Here is a 6,814-nt window from a genome sequence, read left to right as displayed (position 1 = left end):
CCATAGTTAATCTCTGCAACTCCTTCCATGGATATTTGGTTCCCCCTTTTAAGAAGGAATGAAATGTCTACCTTTTGATCTTCCTTCTTGAGTTCCTTGTGGTTTGTGGGTTGTTCTTCCTGTATTCCAAACTTCTGGGCTAATAACCACTTATCGGAGAGTGCATATATGGCTGACTTTTTTAACAGAGTTCTGAAGATTAAATTCAACTTCTCATGTATACAAGAATAGTCTTGTATTTACAGTCTGAGCTCTCTCTCTCCACCTTTTGTTTTCATTATTGGGCAGTGGGACTCTTCATTCTGTCAGACTGCATAACCAAAGGTTTTCATTCATGTTCATACAATTTAGCATATTACTTCATACTCAGTATTGAAACTGAATTGTAATTACTCTCTAAACAATGCCATAAATGATATTTTATGTGACATTTATATTCTGTTGGGTTCTAAAAATCATCAAGAGATGATTTACATTGAACAGTCTGATGTTTGTTGGTTAAAAAAAAACACTGTATGTATAAAGAATGTGAACATGCTCAGCCTACACTGCCTTCAGGAGAGACATAAAAATGTCTTTAGTGTTTGTTCTACACACCTTCCTAGAGAAAAATCTGTTTGTTCTCCTCAAGAGGGAAGGACTATATGTGTAAACACCCACAGATGTTGACATTATTACTGGTCACAGTTTCTTTATTGCATAAGTGATATGTAAATCACTTTTCTTTTTCTCAGTAACATATTCATGATTTGAAGTAATTTACCATTTTTGATGAAAGATAAAAAGATGTAAAGTTGATGACATTTGATTAATCTATTTGTTTTCCTTTATCACTGCTGCTGTTATTGTCATAACTAAGATCTGTTGTGCAGTTACAGGTCGTCACTATTTATATGTGCAGTTACCCTATGAGTTTTTATTGGATTTCTTGTTGTCATATTAGGTATAAGAAATATATTTACCTAAGTACTTTGCTGTTATTCTTTTTGATGTTTTTTAAAATTATTTTTTTAAATCAACAGAAAATGTGTCTGATATAAATATCACAATTTTTAATAGAGATTGTTCTTGTGCTTTTCCTTTCCCCACTGTCCCAAATCCCTATTATGGTCATAATCCCTATTGTATGTCATGGTGTTTGAAAGGCTTATTTCATTAATTGAATTTAAAGTATTTAAATTAATCCTCAGTGTCTATGATGAATTTCATTCTGTCCTGGTACGTGACCTCTCTCTCTCTCTCTCTCTCTCTCTCTTTCTCTCTCTCTCTCTCTCTCTTTCTCTCTTTCTCTCTCTCTCTCCCTCTCCCTCTCTGTCTCTGTCTCTCCCTCCTTCCTTCTTTCTCAAACACTCATACATATTTAGGATGCAATATTAGAATAGTATACTCATTGCAATACATTTTTGAATTGAATTGCCAATATAATTAAAAGGTCATAAAATGTTTTGTACCTCAAGGGTCCAATAGGTAAAGAACATTATTAACTCTCTTTGAGGAGATTCAGTGAATCCATCTAATCTCGTGTTTTTCCTTATGGGTAAGCTTTTACTATTTATTCCATCTGCTCACCAGTTCACACATTTTCTTTCTGGGTGAGTTTTTGAATACTGATTGCACCTGCTTACCCAAGTTACACCTGCAATTCAACTCAAACTAAAAGTTTGTCCTTAAGTCAGTTTGATAGCTTATGTTCCTCTACCACTTGTCGAATACCTCTCTGTTACTCAATTTGTGCATAAAATACACAGAGCTTTGATATAATGTATCCAATGAAGACCTCATTTACATTTACAGACAATAATTATTTCTTCAATTTTCTAGATTTTCCTAGTCAACTCAGAGCTATAATGTATCTTACTCTGTGAATTATTTCAATATACATTATTAAAATTACGAATAAAGAGCATAATATATGTGATTTATTGTGGAAAAATCTCAACAAAGTTTTCAAATTAAGAGGGTATGAATACCTTGAAAAAGATAAAGAAAACTGTCAAAATTTTAAGACCAACCTCATCATCAGTCAAAGAAGAAAGAGGAGCTCTAAAGATGTGAGCCTTTACCAGATTCTGGAAGAATCAGTGTCATTGGTGGTTTATTCTCTGTTGAGTCAACCACACTTCAAAGGATGTACCAAATCCATGTTACACGAATGACTTTGGTAAACCTTCATGTAGGGTGGCCCCAAAAATCAAACAAGTAGACATAAACTCCAGAAAGAATGGAAGGTGGATGATGGATGAGGGTTATGGAGATTTGGAAGGTTAGCATGGTCAGTGTATGAATTTTATACACATGAATTTGCAAGAAGGGAAAAAATAATGCTCAAACAACTAGAAAATATATTCTGACAAGGATGTCTATGAGTAGGAAGGATATATTTAAAGATACATTATATTTCAATAAAGAAACTTTCAAATTAACATTGTAGCCAGTGAGGTAGCTCAGTAGGTAAATGTTCTTGTCTCATAAATCTGGTGACTGAAACTCCTTTTCATCCCACATGTACATAAATTATATTCACCAATTGTCATGTATTACTTGTTTGAGCTTAATAAGAAGTTGGCTATCTGGGAGAAGAATTTGCCCCTTGCCCTACAGACCCACCACTTCAGACCCAAATATGTCTACTTCAAAGCAAGTCCCCCAACTCTGGAATATTATGGGAATTCTCTAGACTAGTGACATGGCTCAGTCACTGACGTATTTGTGTCACATGTATAACTGTCTATGTTTTAGATCACCAGTACCAAAATATAAAGCAAGTCTATGCAGTGTGTTCTGAATTCTAAGTGCTAAGGAAGTGGATTTATGAGAGTTCCTGATAATTACTAGTTGCCCAGTTAATCTAGCATGATCAATTAGCCTCAGGTTCAAGGATAGATCCTGTATCAAGAGATTATTGAGAAAATACCAGTGACATCTGTTCTCCAAAATGTGAACACTCACATGCACACACATACACAGGTCACATATGTACAACTAAAATAAAACATAGTTTTCATGATTTGAAAATTGAGTAGTTATGAAAATACATTATTGCATTTTAAATACCTAGAAAATTTATTTTAATGGATGAAAACAAGATTTTCCAAGTGCTTTTACATATCTTGAAAGATGAATAAAATGAGTTCTGTGGGTTTTTTTGGGGGGGAACTAGTTTCTGTATAAATATTTACTTTTAGAAAATTTGTACATATTATATCTGTTTTAGCCCCTTAGACTTAATCAGAAAAATACACTATGCACATGTTAATGCTTCTCCTTGAAACATCTCAAAAAGTAATAAATCTGAATTTATTCCAATTTATCTTACAACAAGTTCTTTTTTATTTCAACAGATGGGCATCTCACATTTTCATCATCATAAAATTCTTGAAAAAGCAATTCTTCTGAGATGAAGCAAAGTCCACACACAATGGTTGAAGCTATTTCCTTGATATATTTGAAATGATTAAAGAAACACTTAGTAAACCTTGGCCTGATTTTCTTTTACATAAAATGTTATTTATAACATAGCATCATGAAATATTTACGAGCAGTGGAGTCACTTACCACAGGAGTAAACAGAATTGATGATGACCTTCAGTTCACTCTACTGCAGAGAAAGCAATTCTTTCATTACATTTACACTAGAGAATAAAAGAAACCCTAGCTTCATGAAAAGTCACCGCCTCAGCCCTCAATTCTTTTGCACATCATAGGCTTGAAATTATATTTATATATACTCAGGTGGCCTAATAATAAACAACAACAAAATATACAATTTGGAATTACCGTAATAAGAAATTTTAAATGCTTTTTCATATTATCTCTGTTGTATATCATTTTGTAAGACTAAGTTCAGACTAAGCATTAAATATTTGTTAGATCTATCATTGCTAACCAATTTTTTTAAAGATTTATTTATTTTTATTTTTTATGTGTATGAAAACACTGTAGCTGTACAGAGGGCTGTGTGCCATCATGTGGCCGCTAGGAACTGAACTCAGGACCTCTGCTCGCTCTAGCGCCACTCTCTTCAGCGTAATACACTGTAGCTGTCTTCAGACACATCTCACTATGGATGGTTGTAAGTCACCATGTGGTTGCTGGGATCCGAACTCAGGACCTTCAGAAGAGCAGTCAGTGCTTTTACCTGCTGAGCCATCTCACCAGCCCGCTAATCAATTTTTTAATGTGCTCATTGACTAGGATGTAAGGTGGAAGGTAAAGAATCTTGATAATATCTTCAATACATTATCTTTATTAACACACTAAATTTTCATCATTAGTATGAGCAATTATCAGAGAAAGTCTTTTTAAACAATAAATATTTAAATTTTACATAATCTGCTTAGTTCCTTATTTGTATGTAGCTCAGTTGCGGCATTATATGTAAAATAGTTTTTAAGAAAAAGGTATAAGGTCAATCTTTCACATCTATGTATGTTTATATTTCATAGTATTCTGATAAGAAAAAAGTTAGGGAGGATTTGGGGAAAAGGCAATTGTGATCAGAATATATTGTATATTGTATAAGAATTTTTTTTAAAAATAATAAAGTACTGTAAAATAAAGTATGAATATATGAATTGAAATGATAATAATAATTTTAGTAATATTTCCTTTAAGCCATATTTTTAGGGCTATTTGCTTTTCTACTGTTTCTTTTGTAGTACAGATACCTTCAAATTTTATATATTCCTGTTTCCTCTATAGTTTTTTTCTTTGTTTTTAAAACTTTTATTTTGCTTAATCTTATTCTACCCCCCAAAAATGACAATAAATGAAAGTTGTAAAAAATTATTTCCCATTACTTTTCTTTTTTTATAAATTAATTTATTTTTACACTCCATATTCCATTCCCTCCCCCCGTACCCTCCGACTGCTCCACATCCCACACCTCCTCCACACCCACTCTCTCTTCACGTGGATGCCCTCACATCCCTACCCCACCTGACCTCTAAACTCCTGGGGCCTCCAGTCTCTTGAGAGTTAGGTGCATCATCTCTGAGTGAGCACAGACCTGAAAGTCCTTTACTCTATGGGTGTTGGGGGCCTCATATTAGCTGGTGTATGCTTTATGTTTGGTGGTCCAGTATTTGAGATATCTAGGGGATCCACATGAATTTAGACTGTTGGTCTTGCTATAGGATCCCCCTTCTTCTCCGCTTCTTCAGCTTTCCCTAATTGAAGAATAGGGATCAGCTGCTTCTGTCTATTGGGTGGGTGCAAATGTCTGCATCTGACTTTTTCAGTTGCTTGTTGGGCCTTTCAGAGGGCAGTCATGCTAGGTCCCTTTTTGTGAGTGCTCCATAGCCTCAGTAAGTGTCAGGCCCGCCCCTTGAGCTGGATCCTGCTTTGAGCCTGTCTCTGGACCTTCCTTTCCTCAGGATCCTCTCCATTTCCATCCCTGTAATTCTTTCAGACAGCAACAATTATGAGTCAGAGATGTGACTGTGAGAAGGCCACCCCATCCCTCACTTGATGTCCTGTCTTCCACAGTGGCCTTATTTGTGATAGTCAGAAGCTGGAAACAACCTTGATGTCCCATGACAGAAGAATGGGTACAGAAAATGTGGTTCATTTACACAATGGAATATTATTCAGCTAATAAAAACAAGGACATCCTGAGTTTTGTAGGCAAATGGATGGAACTAAAAAATATCACCCTGAGTGAGCTATCTTAGTTCCCATTACTTTTCTTAGCTGTATTTTTTTCATAGTTTTTGGCCATGCATTCAGATATTTAATCCATCTTTGTTTGATTATTCTGTTTTTTAGAGTGTAATAGTCATTTGTTTCTTTGAGATACCCTCTTCCTAACAATAAGTAGACTGTTCACTGTCCCCATTTTCTTTCCTTTGTTGCTTTAAAATTAGGAATTTACAATTAATGTATGTGCTTATATCGGGCTTTATTACCTTGTACATTGGTCAATGTCTGTTTTAAACTCAAGTTCCATAGTGCTTTGATTACTGTTTCTTTGTTTTCAAATGTGAAGTTATGAAACCTCTCATATTTTCTTTTTTTTTCTTTTTTTGCCAGAAAAGCTTTTATGAAAGTATTTTATTGTCATTTACAAAACAACAATGGCATAGTACAATTTTAGAAAACTATTAAAACTTTATTGAGTAATTTGCATATTTTTTCACATATCCTTAATTCTTTTTTTTCCGAAGTTTCACATCATTTAATGAAGAGGTAATATTTTAGCCAAGATGCATTTTTGTTATCTATCTTAAAACACAAGAGATTTAGCTAATGCATTTACAACTGGAAGACAACTCAGATTCATTTATCTAAAATCTCTTTTATGCCACTAGTAGGCTATACTCCCTTCCATGGCTATGACAAAATGACCTCATATGGAATGTGATTTTTCTATCCAGGATATTTTGTACATTCTGTTAATGCTAAAATTGCTTTTCTTCAGGGAAAATATGACATTGGAATTGTACTGGCTTATTGTATCCAAACTTTGATAGATTTTCATAGATTAGGTATTTTCAAAATATCAAATTGACACCATCTGTGAAAGCCCAATACCGTCCAATCTCACAAGGGCTATTTGCTGTCCAGAATAACCCTTGGAGAGAACATCAACACATTAACAAGTTCAGCATTAAAAGATCCCACCACTTGTATCACATTACCCTCACAAGGGCAAAGGTCTTTTCTGAAAAGAGACTTATTTCATTTGTTTTTTTCATATAAAAACCCTTATGTGGTAGCCACAGCTGGAGCCTGGGACCTCTGAACAGAGACTCTGGTGTGGGTTTTCACAAGATGATCAGTTAATTCCTGGTAAGGAGACTTGGTGAACACAGTC

At 34.4% G+C, this 6,814-nt stretch overlaps 1 long non-coding RNA gene across 2 annotated transcripts in view; it reads left to right on the top strand.

The window, feature by feature from the left end:
* Window positions 1-3,474, top strand: part of LOC116083625 — a 34,508-nt gene extending 31,034 nt beyond the window's left edge. For both annotated transcript variants that reach the window (XR_004115811.1, XR_004115812.1), the window contains one exon: window positions 3,342-3,474. This is a non-coding gene — a long non-coding RNA (uncharacterized LOC116083625). The remainder of the gene's footprint in view (window positions 1-3,341) is intronic.
* Window positions 3,475-6,814: the final 3,340 nt, after the last annotated feature.

This window comes from Mastomys coucha, unplaced genomic scaffold, assembly GCF_008632895.1.
Source record: "Mastomys coucha isolate ucsf_1 unplaced genomic scaffold, UCSF_Mcou_1 pScaffold8, whole genome shotgun sequence".
Taxonomy (NCBI): Eukaryota; Metazoa; Chordata; class Mammalia; order Rodentia; family Muridae; genus Mastomys; species Mastomys coucha.
The sequence above is the reverse complement of the archived record's forward strand: the minus strand, read 5'-3'. Positions and strand labels throughout refer to the sequence as shown.